Genomic DNA, 15,841 nt, shown 5'->3' on the forward strand with positions numbered 1-15,841 from the left:
CGTCCCAAGACGCACTCCCAAACACAGTCATGGAAACGGCATACTTCTCCATCTCACGGGCAAGAGGCTAGACCGCAGGCTGGCTTTAATGAATGACACAGCAGACAACCTGAGACACACGAACCCTGGAACAGTGAACCAGGGAAACCGGATCAACCCACAGTGCGCTCACCAACCCAGAATCGGTAGCTAATAGGTAGAGATGTAAAGCTGCTACCGGACATAACACATGATGCACCCCGGTCAAACCAGCCAAGCATCTACAACCACAGGACCCAGGACCCCCTCCAGAGCCCGTCATCTCAATCTTCGCCACAAAAGAAGGAGCCGGCTGTAACCTAACAAAATGACTACCAGGACCAAAGCCACCAAAAACAAGGCTTTCCAAAAACAGTCCTGAACTGAAGGGTCCACCACAAACCGAGGTCAAGAAAGAAAAGAAAACCCAGTCCAAAGACCAAGCAGGCTCATGAAGGACTCAGCGGCGATCATCCACTCTGTGGAAAGGGTAAGAAAACGAAACAGACTGCCTGCCAGGATGCTATACACCTCCTGAACGTCCACAGTGCAGAGAGCTAAATCTCGAGATCTCAGCAGAGGAGTTACCCGAAACGACCAGCTCCGAAGAGACATGGACCGAAGGTAGCCCTATTTGCCCCCCTCCCCTCCCTGGTGTAGACAATGAACCACTGGGAACAGAACAAATGGAACCGGATCACATAGCCCCGAGGAATCCAAAACCGCCGCAGCGCCTGCCACACAGCTGAAAAACTGCATGGCACTGTAGGCCCGACTAAGGATGAGCCCTGATGCCTATGGTTGGACTGGTGAGCACATTTCACAAAGCTCCACTCAAGCACCAAAGCATCTGTAAAAACACCAACCAAGGGAAGGGGAAGGTGCCATGGCACCAAACCCAAAAAAAACGAAGAGGAAGCTGGGGACACAGCAACCACCAGGGGAGAACATAGCTATCGCAAGAGCAGTGATAGGTTGCCTCAAAGATACCAGAACAGCCTCCAGAGCCAAACCCAACCCAATGAATCAACCAGGACAAAGACAGGCTTCCGCACAGCTGCTTGAGCAACTGCTGAGTCACCCGGTACCCCCACAGCAGCAGCTGACAGCAGAATTGCAGTCGAAGCAAGGCCGCAGAGTGGCGAGAGAGAGCGACACCGTTCAGGAAAACCAAACAAGGCCCAACTGGGCCTTTCCCCAGCTCACAAGGAACCCAAAACAGCTAGAAAGGACCCTGGCTAGCAGACAGACTGGCTGGAAGCCCAAATGAACCAGTCAATGAAGTATGCCAAGACCTTTGAAAACGGGCTACCATGATCCAAGATAAGCGAGACAAGTGCGTAAAAAACGTGAGGTACCAAATTCAGGCCAAAAGGAAGACAACCAAAGTAGTAAGCATGTTGTCTCACCACAAAACCTCATCAATCTCTGAACCCCAGAATATGGACAAGCCAACAAGCATCCTAGAGGTCCTGGGAAACCATCAAACGCCTGGCCCAAGAATGAGCCAGACCTGGGACAACATGGCCAGCTGAAAGGAGGCACTCGAAAGTAACTGGTCCAAAAGAGAAAAGAACAGGAAAGACTGGAGATTCGCACTGTCCCGTTTCGGAACCGGAAAAGTGGGAAACCCACCAAAGAAAGAGGTCGTGTTCACTACGCCTATGCGAACCCACTCTAAAATGACCAGACGGATGGAAAGGAATGATGCTCATTCCATCCGACCCAACCCTACTAAAGGAGGAAGGGCAGCCTACCACCACCGAAGGATGCAAGGCACTCCCTAAAAAGCCCATGAAATGTGGGACCAGAAATGGGCAAATAGAGCCAGCCTCTCCCCATCACCCTGTCACAAGGGCAACCTGTAAAAGCTGACACCACAGGCCTACCCTGACACAAGACAGCCCGAGCTCTGGCCTGACCCTTCAGAGAAGGCCGAGACTGACCCCATGGACATTCAACAAAACAGAAATAGAACAGCCACCTATCGGAGCACCCAACACCGACCTCCGGGAAAAACTATGAACAGAATGGTGAAGCAGAAAGGAGAACCAGGACCCCCCAAGCTGAAACCAAACAGTGACAGCACAGCTTGCCGACACATGAGATGAGCAATGAAAAACATGAAACCGTTTTCCTAAGGATCTGTGCACACAGCTCTAGAGGAAGGCAAAAGACACCAAAGCAGCCAAGACCAGGACACCAGCAGCAGGCACCCAGCGAAGGGGTGTTGGCATCCCTGAAAGCCAATCCAAAGGAAGCTCCAGAAGGGGCAGGAACCGTATGTCAGAGGCCAAGTGCACCCAAGTCAGAAGGTCGCTGGCCACCAAAGCAGCCGAAAGAATGTAACCTGAGTGTGTAACTGCACCGGACCCACATCATGGGTAATGCAGTTCCTAGTGAAGAGGTATGCAAGGAGGAACTCAAAGGAACCTCCCCAAAAATTCCCCATAACACGAAAAGCCACCGCTTGCCACTCAAGTGTGTTGGTCCGACAAAAACCACCCCTAACCCCAAGCAAAGACAATGGACAGTCCGATAACCAGGACAACTCCAGAATCCTCAGAATGCATCAAGAGGAGGAAGAATACCTGCCCTCAAAAGAGGCCAGATACATCGCCGAGGTCATAACCGGGTCACGCAGGAGGTAAGCACCAAGGGCCTCCTGAACCTCCGCAGGGGAAAGATGAAAGAAAACCTCCAGGAAGACGAATCCTGGGAATCCTGGGAACCCTATGACAAGGGTCCCAGGGCTGAGCCCTCATCCACGTCACCACTAGAAAGAAAAGACGGAGTCTAGGGGAAAAGGCCTCCAACGAGGGGGCTGGCTGGTATGACTCAGAAGCCTCGGCAGGAAGGAGAGACTCAACTACCTTTGCACTCGCATCAGAAGGGGCAACCCCCAGAGCCACCTGAGCTAAGCCCTGCCCCAGCTCCAAAACCCCTCTGACACATCAGAGCTGGAAACCAGGGGAGAGGATTAGGGCAAACCACCCACCTGGGAAGGAAGAGGGGGTGTGGATGGAACTACGATTGATGCGACCAACACCCCCAAAATTGAGTCCCGAAAACCAAGCGGGACCGTTCCAGGACTTCCAAATGGGCAGACAACCTAAAACGTTGCACCACAAACACGCCTATGCAACACAACACCTGCTCGATCCCTTGAAATATCCGATGAGGAAAGGATAATCTGGAGTAAATGAGGAGAACAAGTCCCACAAGACTCCGGGTCGTAGGTGTCACCGACCCCACAAGCATCATGGTAGAGGCAGAATGGATGATCATAAGGCAGGGGTGAAAAGCACCCTGCTTCACCTTAAACCCTCAAAGTCGCACAAGACGAGAGCGGGCTCTGAAGAGGTACCGTTGAACAACCGATCAGCAGGGGATTTCCAGGGCCTGTATATAGGGTGAATGAGTCCTACAGGAAGCCCAGACACTGGGGCCCAGCTACACTGGTAAACCCTGTTGGTGTTCAGGCAATCTGACTGTATGAAAATGCAGGAAAGCCCAATGAGCAACAGAGGATGACCACCACACGCACAGCCTAATATGGTGAGAGGCAGAACTCCACTGCTGAAAAAGCAACAATAATGTCAGCAGAAGTTAAAAACCAACATGAATATCCCCAAAACAACTCAACAGAAACCAAGCAGAGAAAGATCGATGTGCCATCACTAGCTGAATGCTGACCGCAGAGCGCCCCACCAGCCTACAAACACTCCCCTACCCAGGGCAAGGCGGCAAGCATAAAGCCCCGACAAACCCCATGGGCAAAAACCACCCCAAGCGAGGAAGTCCTCTAGCGGGAAGTGATTCCTGAATGCCCCAGGGAAGAAAACCCTGATCACAAAAGAACAGTACTTACTGAGCACCAGGGAAGGTACGTGAACCTAGGCACATGCTGCTCCAGTACTCTACACTCCTGGCCAATGCACACAATTGTGTAAGAACAGCATGAATAAGGCAAAAATGCCCAAAACAGGAAACTGTGGTCAGAGCGACGCAATGTCCTCCAGGCACGCATCAATCGGGCTGGTGGCAGCCCGACTCACCCAGGCTGGATCTCCCCCCCCCTCCCTCAACTGGGGGAGCTAACAAGTATGAGGTTAATTGAATGAAATTTTGTTTGTTTTCTTTTTGGGGGAGTTCTTTTGATGTTTTGAGGGTGTAGGTCACATTTTTCAATCAGGCAGTGGTCTGTTTTGACTCACCTACCTTTATAGGTTCCTTCCCTGGTCCATGGCAAGATGATAAACTTTAAATGTAAAGTGTTCATGAGCCACTGCTCCCTGCGCTTCTGTGAGGGGGGACCAGGTTCTGGCTCGCGGTCACCGGTAAGCATACAAGAGCTCTGCGGCTGATGACCCATAGTAGTGCCACACTACTTTGCCAAGTAGTGTGGCATTTAATCAGTAAGCTAGCTTCAGGGAGTAGACAGTGCTTTCCACACTACTTTGCCAAGTAGTGTGGCATTTAATCAGTAAGCTAGCTTCAGGGAGTAGACAGTGCTTTCCACACTACTTTGCCAAGTAGTGTGGCATTTAATCAGTAAGCTAGCTTCAGGGGAGTAGACAGTGCTTTCCACACTACTTTGCCAAGTAGTGTGGCATTTAATCAGTAAGCTAGTTTCAGGGAGTAGACAGTGCTTCCCACAGAAAACAAATTTAACCACTTTACTTATTTTATTATAAATCATATTCTACCTTATACCACCACTGTGCTTTATAATATCATATTTGTTTAGGATATCATATTCATCTAAGGTGTTATATTACAAAAGTGTACTGAATTTTATTGTTTAATACTTTATAAAGTATTCTGCACTACCTACTTATATTAATTTTACATATTTCATTAAAGTTCTGTTTTGTGCATGAGTGTGTAATATAAGTGTAATATAATGTGTAATATAATGTAAGTGTAATATAATGTAAGTCAACCTTATGTGGCTTATTTATTAAATGAATAAATACACTGCACAAATTACAATACTGTACTCAAGTCACAAATAGATATGCCCAAAAGTAAAAGATTATCTTGGGCTTGAATGTCCATAAGAAAAATTTAGACCATTGAATGTAGTGAAACACTCTTCTCTTGGCATTGCCCAAGTACCTTGAAAATGTTTTTGTACTGGCCATTAACAGACAGAATAACTAAAGCCAAGAGTCTGTAATATTCCCTGCCTACTGGAAACATTTGCTATCTCCTTAGTAATTTTCCATTACCCTCCTTACGAGGTATGGGAACACCTGGAAATCAGGTTCAATCTAGTTCTCAAACTAGATTGATCTTGATATTCTATAACTATAACTAGCTCCAGGTCTAGAAGCAATGAAAGGGAGGGGCACACATGACTCCAAAACTTTCATTCAAGAAATATTTAGGAAAAGTGTAAAACTGACAAACAAGAATATGAAAACTACCATACAAGCAGTCCCAATGGCTTAATGCCCCTTCACTAGCAGGTGGTTATCTTGGTTATCTTGAGATGATTTCGGGGCTTTAGTGTCCCTGCGGCCCGGTCCTCGACCAGGCCTCCACCCCCAGGAAGCAGCCCGTGACAGCTGACTAACTCCCAGGTACCTATTTACTGCTAGGTAACAGGGGCATTCAGGGTGAAAGAAACTTTGCCCATTTGTTTCTGCCTCGTGCGGGAATCGAACCCGCGCCACAGAATTACGAGTCCTGCGCGCTGTCCACCAGGCTACGAGGCCCCTTCAGTCAAAAGGGGTAGTCAAAATCACCCCGAATCAAGGAGATGAAGCAATGTTACTCTTCAGGAAAGATACAACCTTATGTCACTGGAAGAGACAGGGGCAGGGAAAAGGAATTACTGAGGCAGTGTCCAAAATGGGGCATTTCATTACACATCGCTTATTTATGAGCATCCTCCTCAAATGCTTCCTCTGCATGGTGCCTCATGCAAACTTCCTTGAACATAACACGAGCCATATCATAAGAAACATGAAATAAAAAATAACAATAACACTATAACAAATTTTTTTTAAGGTTACGTGAAAGCTGAAGACACCTTATCTACAGCTATGACACATTGTCACAGCTCTAGATAAGTAGTCAGCAGCCTTCAAGTAACCTACAAGACATCTTCCCTAAAAGCATCTAAACAACAATTTTAGAAACTCTACACCCCAAGATTGGGAGAGAGAGCCATGAAGTAGTCTGAGTGGTCTGGAAGACTTAAGTCTTAGGAATGACACTGATGAGTGCAGCACAAGAACAGAATACAAAACCAGGGCTAAAATCTCCAAACGGTAACCCTCAATTAAGTCTCCTAGAGCCCAGGTGAATGGGAAGGTAAGCCCCAAATCTCTCTAACATTGCTAACATACAGAGAAGAGCCTGAACGGTAGGATTGTGCCTATGGCACCTCTACTCTTCACTGGCTCTATTCTGCATTTCCTTCCATATATGTCACTCCAGTATGTAGTTATTTTACTGTGCAAATTTGGGACCTCCCTTCCCTAGGGTGGGGAGGAACTAACAGCATGTCAATTGGTGATGTTTTGCTTGTTGCATTTTTTTGGGGGGGGGGGGGGGGGGGGGTGGGGGGCGGGGGGAGTTCTTGGGCTCTGTTTGGTCTTGGGTTTCAATTTTCTACCAGTTGGGGTTTGTTTTGGGATGCCTACCTTTCTGGGTGCCTTACCCCAGTCGATGGCAGACATAAATATACTCTCAAAGAGTGGAGTTTTCGTAGGCCATTGCTCCCTGTGCTCTCTCTGAATATCTCTTACTGAAAGAAAGTGGCCTCCCTTCACTATGAACAAGACTCTAGGCTGGGTTTAATGGCAAGCAAGGCAACCCTTTGCAAGTCTCAAAAGTCTTAAAGCTCTCAAAAACAGAAGTGAAGAAGGGCCAGGATCATAACTTCATATCAACTGAAAACCCATAACACTGGGAGGCAGGTTGAGAACTCCAGCCTTCAGATGCCACATCAGGACCCAAAAGTTCATTTCCAGTACATCATGCACTTGTACTTGCCGAATATGGCCCTAGTTAACCATTATATAAATCCAAAGTATTATCTCTAGCATGTCTCAGTAACTTTATCGTTGTATCTAAAACAAAACTTCAAGTTAACAGGGACAGCTGCTCATCATCATGCCCCTCCATGTATTTACCCTATGTTGCAATGTAACTAAGGGAAACAAATAATTTCAATTGATTCGACTTGACTTGCATTTTCTTTGTGGGTTTTAATATGTGATAATAGAGAAGATTTCACTGTAAAGTTTTTTAAACATTCTGAGCACTGATATGGTTTTTCTCCTGTATGAATTCTTGTGTGTGATACTAAAGCATTTCTCTGTGAAAAAGCTTTATAACACACAGAACACTGATATGGTTTCTCTCCTGTATGAGTTCTCAAGTGATATCTTAGATCAGATCTATTTTTAAAACTTTTAGTGCATATGGAACATTGATATGGTCTCTCTCCAGTGTGAGTTCTCGTGTGTGTTACTAAAGAATTTTTATATGAAAAGCACCTGAAACACTCTGGACACTTATATGGTTTCTCCCCTGTATGAATTCTCATGTGTAATACTAGACTGCTATTTTGTGTAAAACATTTTGCACACTCTGAACACTTGAATGGTTTCTGTCCAGTATGAAGCATCATGTGTGTCACTAAAGAATTTTTATGTGAATATTTCTTTAAACACTTTGGACAGTGATATAGCCTTTCCACTGTATGAGTTCCCTCTCTTGTATGAGTTTTCAAGTGGTTTAATAGAGACAATTTATATGAAAATGTTTTCATGCACTCTGAACATTGATACGGTTTCTCTCCTGTGTGAATTCTCATGTGCGAGTCTAGACCGTTACTCTGCGTAAAACACTTTGAACACACTGAACACTGATATGGTTTCTCACCTGTGTGAGTTCTCATGTGTTTTGTTAGTGAAGAATTTAGTGAAAAGCATTTTAAACACTCTGAACACTTATATGGTTTCACTCCTGTGTGAATTCGCATGTGTGTTATTAAGCTGCTATTTTGGGTAAAACATTTTGAACACTCTGAACACTTGTATGGTTTCTCACCTGTATGAGTTCTCATGTGTGCTATTAGGTAATAATTTTGTTTACAGTCTCTTAAACACACTGAACATTGGTAAGGTTTCTCTTCTGGCTGTGAACTCATTTTTAATAAAAGATAATATTTTAGGTTTTTCAGCCACACTACTAATATGGTGTCATTTGTGAATATTATTATGTTATACAGGAGCTTAAGTATGCACAAACCTTTTTTGGTATAATGAACAATGATATGGTTTCTCTACAATATATCTGAAAATGTGGTATTATCTTCCCCAACAATGGGCTATAACTTTGCCAAACTAAAAGGACACTATATCAGAAAATCAGAAGAATTTTGATGAGAAATCTCTCCAATGCATTTGAATATGTAACAAATCTCTGAATGAACATTAAAGTCCTCAGTTCTGACCTAAAAAAAATCTACTGTTGGATAAATTATTATATCTACAGACAGTTATGCAACTCTACCTTAAATGGCAATAATGTACAATATTTTTATCATATTTTTATCAAATTTTTATCAAATTGTTTATCATATTTTTATCAGATATTTATCAAAATATTTATCATATTTTTATCTGTTAAAAAATGCTACTGACTGATGAAATACATGTCAAGGTAAACATTCTTAATGAAATCTATAAACCAATAACTTTCAATACATTATATAATAATGTATTGTAATAATGTATATAATAATCTATGTATAATCAGGCTAACTTTGGAGAAAAACAATATTGGTGAAGGTAACAGCCTAAGTGTAATTCCTTAGGTGTAGTTACAGGATGAGAGCTACACTGTGGTGTCCCACCTTGCCAGTACTCTTTGTCTTGTGATGTTTTGAAACTACTGATGGTTTTGGCTTCCACGGCCTTCTCAATTAACTTGTTCCAATTTTCTATCACTCGGTTGGCAAAAGAGATAGGTCATCACCTACAATATTTAGTAACTTCCAGCAAACATGTCTGTTAACTCACTTTCCTAGATAATACGTATGGAAACTTTTTTAGGAAAGGAGATTGCTATTTTTCTTGAGTCAGAAAGCCGCTGGAATACTAGAATGATCTGCAAATCTGAAAATTTAACATAACATTAGACAATCTGTAGTTTAAACAAATCACTAAATTCAAAAAGTTAAAATGTTACATTAATAGCAAAATGCACAGCCTGCAAATATAACATGGAGGCAGTGACAGCAGTTTAGAAGCACAGGGAAATCATTCCAAGAGCCTATCTTCCGAACCCCAAGAATCTACCTTCTGAAAAGAGTGAATACAGCACTGACCAGATGTAGGAGGATTGGCTGAGAAAAGTACATTCATCCTGGCTTTTGACTCCACCAATTGCCTAACCAGACCGACTGAGGGTGTCCTATCCAACTGCTTCAAAGCCCAAGAATGAAAACCTGGTACAGAGAGGTGTTCATAATGGGCCAGCAAGCTGTAACTGCCGAAGACAGAAACTGGACGGGGATAAAGGAGAAGCAGACAGGAGAACAAGGGCCCACGCTAACTCAAGAAACTGGGCCAACACAGCAGTCGACATGCGAGTTAGATGGCAAACAACGTGGCCATCGTCTCTGGGAGCATGGAAGCATACAGCTTGGGGAGTGCAGAGGATGCCACAACAGAAGAGGTAAAGACTCCTGCAAGTGCCCCCCCCCCTCACTGAGTGCTCTGACATCCTCTATGAGCTAATCAAAATGCAGCTCAAGTAGTTCCAGAGAGTGCACAGATGCAGACAGATGTGAAGGATGTCTGCCACAAGCATGGCCAATAACAGGGATACTTGGTCACGGAACAGCATGAGTCTTATATCCCAAAAAAGAGTGGGAGCAAACAGGCAGTTACTGAGAGGCATAAAAGAAGAGCCCCTACAAACACGTGTAACATGGTTAACACCTCACGTGACTCCAGCCTGCAGGTACGACAAATGCCGTGCCAAGCCCAAAGCAAAAACAAGAGTTGTCTGCTAGCCAGGAAGACTCCAGAACCTGATGACATATCCAATTCTAAGAAGACCCAAACTAAAAGAGTTTGGGACTCCTGACCCACCATAGCAGGGACCAGAGAGGTAGGATTACCCTGGAAGGATGAACCTGAGCCTAAAAGCTTGGACACGAGCCCTGGGAAAGCCGCAACCAAATCATACTCACACAAAGAGCGGAAGATATGAAAATCTCTCCCCTTTCAAAAGGAGACCCATCTTAGAGGGATACCAAGAACCACAAAGAGTTGAAAGGGACCCAAGGGCCCATATCCGACTCCCCCCCCAAAGCACTGGAAGCTGCAGCATAGGACTGGGCAGAGTCAGTTTCTGCCCATCGCTCAGGATAGAAAAGCCAAGGCCAAGGAAAAGGCTTCAAAGGAAGAAGGGGCATGCTGAAAGAAAATAAAAGAAGCTGCAGCAGAACTAGCAGGCTCAAATGCCTATGTGCCCTAGTCAAAAATGGAAACTCTCTGGAACTTGCTGAGCCACATCCCGAGTTAAATCCTGCCCTGACCCCAAAATCCTCAGACGCTTCAGGACCAGAAGCAGGGAGAGGGCGGAGGACCAGAGTAAGGGCAAACCACACTCGAAGGGGAAGGAAGAAGAGGTGAGGATGGAACCAAGGTGGAATTTACCAACCTCTAATTCCATGTCCTTAACCATTACACTGCACTGCATTATAATGACACCCCCTCTTGGTATGCCAGAACAAAATTATTTTATACTTTAGCCATGATGGAGCTGAGAAGTTGAGCAATTTATAATTGTTGAGAGATTAGGTGCTTGGAGATGCAATTGTTGCAAAGATAGTTTTTCATAATTATTTCAATGTCTCTCATTGGTTTTTTGCTGTAATATTATTCAAAAGTGTGTAATTAATGAAATTTATATAATGAATCCATTATATTCACTGTGTCGGGGGGACAGGAAGCCATAGTGTATCATACACGTTAGACTTTTATCAAGGTTACCCCGACCTCCCCTAGGGTCAAATTACAGACCCCACCCAGGATGCAACCCTACAACAAGCTGACTAACTCCTGAGTACCTACTTGCTGCTAGGTGAACAGTTCCATTAGATGAAAGGAAATGTGTCCAAACATTTCTGTCACACTCGGGATTCGTCAGCTTAGGGCCCGACAACTGAATGTGGCGAGCGCTGCCCCAAATACATTTTTACATACTGTAGAAACCCACGAATCCAAAAAATGCCCTAATCCAGCAAAAATGGTGGCCACTTATTCATTTAACTGGATAAAGTTATCTCCCTATCCAGCCAAAATGTCCATGGAAGCCGGACTAGCAGATGTTTGGCCGGATCAGCGGCCTAACACTCTTTGTACACGACCATCAGGAAGGGAGGAAGTCACCCTTACTGCTGCTCACTTCCTCTGTCCCGCCCCAACCCGTTCTCGCACTTCCTTATAATCAATATTGACTTATTAAATACATGCATATGTGACATACTACTTTATTGTGAATATTTTAGTTTACCTTGAAAAGCTTTATAGAAAACACCGACCTTACCTAACCTTCTTAGCATGTTAAGATAAGCATCTTATTGCTTCGTAATTACAATTATTACTTAACCTATACCTATAATAGGTTAAGTAATAATTGTAATTACGAAGCAATAAGATACTTATCTTAACATACTAAGAAGGTTAGGTAAGGTCGGTGTTTTCTATGAAGCTTTTCAAGGTAAACTAAAATATTCACAATAAATTAGTATGTCACATATGCACTTATTTAATAAGTCAATATTGACTTAAAGAAAGTGCGAGAACGGGTTGCACCCCCCGCCCACATTCACTGCCTCCCTCCCTCCCTCTCCAAGAGATCCTTCCTTAGGTGGCAGTAGATTGCCAGCCTGGAGAATTTTCATCAAATACAATAAAGCATTCATGAAACAAGTATTTTTATAACTTTTTATTATCCTAATAATATTAATAAACAAAATCTGTAACCAAAAATATATATATGATCATGTACATCCAGAATTTAAGAAACAATTCTAGCTAATGGGATCAAGTGTGTAGGGTTATCAGAGTGAGCCCGCCCTCCCCCATCACAGACACACCTCCCCCACCTGCCCCACATTCCATACACACACTGCTCCATTGGTCACGTAGCTCAACTGTCCATAATTCATAAGTAAAAATGTATTTGTTTAATTAATAAACAGGAAGCAATAAAACATGTTAATGATTATTAATGTATTGTAATACTGTACTGTACACTTAACACAAAAATCAACATATAGCATAAAGCTAAGCATAAAGCTAAGATATAAATTTTAATATGGGCGGGAGGCTTTGGTCACTGCTTTGTCAGCGAATTAATACGTTGACTTCATAACACATTCCTCACTACCTCTCCTTCACTGACTGGACTGACTGGACTTGACTGACTGGCTTGACTGGCTTGACTGACTTGACTGACTGACTGGCTTGACTGACTGACTGACTTGAATGACTGACCTGACTGACTGACTGACTTGACTGACTTGACTGACTGACTGACTGACTGACTGACTGCCTGACTGCCTGCCTTCTTTCCTTCCTTTCCCTCCCCTCCCTCCCTCCCTGCCTGCCTGCCTGCCTTTGGATGACTTAAGTTGGCAAATCAAGTGGCTGTCTGAACAAACATTTTTTGGGATGGTCACTTTTAGACTCCCTCGGTGAAAGGTGAAAAAGTATGTTAATCCAGAAAACGTGTTAATCCAGCTGGGGGTCCTTCCCATATAGTCCGGATTAACGGGTTTATACAGTACTTATTTCAGTGTCTGTGAATGGTTATATATCTAGTTTTTGCAGTAATATTATTCAATACTGTGTAATTTGTAAAATACTGTAAATGTTCACTAATCCGGACAATGTGCTTATCCGGCCAAAATTGCCTCCAAATAATGCTATATCTCTATTCGGATGGAATGTCCATAGACTCCAGATGACCGGAGATTTGTCCAGATCAAAGTATACTGATAGAGAGTTTAAATCGAATTCGGTTAACTTTCTGCTGATGTGACCCTATCCGGACTGTAATCCAGACCGGAGATTATTCCGGATAAGAAAGTCAGGCATCAGGCCATACCATATTAATCCTGTACGGCTGTAGTTCGAGGCTCGTGGTATAGTAGGTGTTGGGGTGGGTGGGTGGTGTTGGATGAGAGAGGAGAGTTGGGAGGGACTGCCTAAGGATTAGGGGGCATGTGGAAGGGGCCTATAATTACCAATAATTTTAGAACAATTCATCACAGTAAAAAATTAAAGAAATATTCTCTAATACTGTATTATAATTAATAAAAGTTTCTGAAAAACAAATATGCACAGGCTGAAGTTGCCTCCTAAAATTTTGGGAGTTTTTTCCACCTGGTGGCCTACGTAATGTGCCTCCCTGCCCCAAGTGGACCCGTCCAGGCATGATCAAGGAAAACAGCCCATGTGCTCCCGACCCTCGGGTTATACTACAGTGCCGTGCCATTGGTGAAATATTTTCTGAAATAATTTTTTTGTGTTCACAGTAACTTTGATAATTTTTGTTTGCCAACCCTATGTCTGGTAGCAGCTGGAGGTGTTAAGGGAAAGAAGGTTACCCTAACAATTAAGGACCAGTTATATTTTATAGAACTCTTATAAGAGTGGCCGGTCGGCTGTGAGTGTTGCCAAGGACTTTAATATAGGCACTAGTACTGTTTCTAATATAAGGAAACAAAAAGAGCCTTCAACCAGTGAGGCTTCAGTAGCTGGCAGTCAAAACTGACCTTGCCAAGCTCATGTATTGTACAGTAATTTTAAGCGTTAATTTTAGTGTTGTGTTATAATAGGTTACGTAAATTGTCAAGAATTCTTAACTTCAAGATATGTAGCATCACTCAAGAGAATGAATTACAACAAGGTAAGTTGAGGTTTCTGTTTAAAATATTAATTATAGTACTGTACAGTACTTGAATATTTTATAATTATATGTGGCAATTCAAATTGTGTTGGTTGTAGTACAAAATTTTTTGGAAATGTTCACTTTTGGACTTACCCGGTAAAACATCCTTTGATTCGGATGACAGGCCTATCCAGACGGGAATCCTTCCCCAACCTGTCCTCTTACAAATTACGTCTGAATTTGGCCGTTTGCCCATGTGGCTGAAAATGGACGTAATTTGAAAATAACAAAATTTAAATTTAATTAAAAAATATTTTTCTTTCCAAAACAGCAAGTTAAAGGTCCTCTGGTAGGTTAGGAGGGCAAGAAGTTCTCCTAAGGTTTCAAAAGTCATGAAAACCGTTAATTGAACATTTCTTCTCCTAACCTAACCGAGTAAGCCGGAGGACTCAAAACAGAAAATGAGACAGTACATCACTTTCGTGAGCTGATTTCATTTCAAATTACGTCCATTTTTGGCCATAGCGTGCATACGAGCGAAAAGCAAAGCAATTTTAACACTCGCACTCTTCGAACGCCCCTGGGGGTGCAAAATTTTTCTCTTTTGTCAGAGTCGTGGACGCAAGTGGAGTCCATCATTTGAAAATATTTATTACAAATTTAAATTTTATCCGATCAATCTAGGAGTGGTTTAAACACTTTCCCACACCGATGTCGCGAGCGTCGTCATCTGTTTTTTTTCCCAATTGTGAACGGATGACAATCCTCGCGTCATCCTTTAAAATATTTGTAAAAAAATAAATTTTCATCCGATCAACTTCTTTGTGGTTTCAAAATGAGCGCCATTGTTTTCCCCCTCTCCTCCATATGCTGCATGGCATTCTGGGTCATCACGCCATGCAGTGGGCCTAGTGTTGTGTTTACCTTGCTCGTGACCGGAACGCCGCCCGCTCGTGCCCCGAACTTGTGCAAATCTCGGCATTTATATTTGTTCCCGTGTCTTTCCAACACTTTATATACGTTACATGATGGATCAGGGTCAAGGACAGAGCACTTCAATGCCGAAAAAAACAAAGAAATCAACCAAAGAGGATAAACTAAGTATGCTCTACCGTAAATTTCGCAGACTTTGGCTTACACCAACAAAAATCCCAGGTTTGATTCAAGAATTATCCGATATTGACTCAGATATTGAGGCAGAAGAACGGGTCAGTGATTTCAACAGTGATACAAAGATGGCAGATGATAGTGAGTCAACAGTTGAGGAGGGTGAGGAAAGTGAGGATTCTGAGGAGGAGGACAAGGGACGTCCACAGCCTCCTATTCGAAAGCGTGCAGGACATACTCAACAAACAGATCCTGCAGATGCCTGGTGTACTGACAACACTCCGCCATCTGTAGACAGTTTCACTGGAACACCAGGCATGACTATACCAACACCTACCACGCCTATACAATTTATACAATTATTTCTGACTCGTGCATTGATTGAATATTTGACGTTTGAAACAAACTTGTATGCAGAACAATTTATACAGAATGCTTCCGTGAGTGCAATGAGTATGTGGAAAGAAGCATCTGTAAAGGAAATGGCACAATATTTGGGTTTGTCCCTGCTGATGGGTGTTGCAACACTCCCAACGATGAGAATGTACTGGCAAACAACCCGACTGTGGCATATGCATACCTTCAATACTTTCATGATGGTGAAACGATTCACGCATATTGGCCAGTTTTTTCATAGTTATAATAACAAGGCCATTCCCCAGAACAGTAAAGACAAATTGATAAAAGTTCACACAGTGATGACCTATCTTACCAGCAAATTTGCCAAAATATACATTCCCAAGAAAGAATTTTGTTTTAATCAAACAATATTTACGGACTG

General features: G+C 43.3%; 1 long non-coding RNA gene across 1 annotated transcript in view; it reads right to left on the reverse strand.

The window, feature by feature from the left end:
* Positions 1-6,584: 6,584 nt before the first annotated feature.
* The window catches only part of LOC123763637 (uncharacterized), a 64,292-nt gene continuing 55,035 nt past the window's right edge, over positions 6,585-15,841 (reverse strand). The window contains exon 2 of the long non-coding RNA XR_011222281.1: positions 6,585-9,158. This is a non-coding gene — a long non-coding RNA (uncharacterized lncRNA). The remainder of the gene's footprint in view (positions 9,159-15,841) is intronic.

The sequence above is a fragment of the Procambarus clarkii genome, chromosome 5 (genome assembly GCF_040958095.1).
Source record: "Procambarus clarkii isolate CNS0578487 chromosome 5, FALCON_Pclarkii_2.0, whole genome shotgun sequence".
In the NCBI taxonomy this organism is placed as follows: domain Eukaryota; kingdom Metazoa; phylum Arthropoda; class Malacostraca; order Decapoda; family Cambaridae; genus Procambarus; species Procambarus clarkii.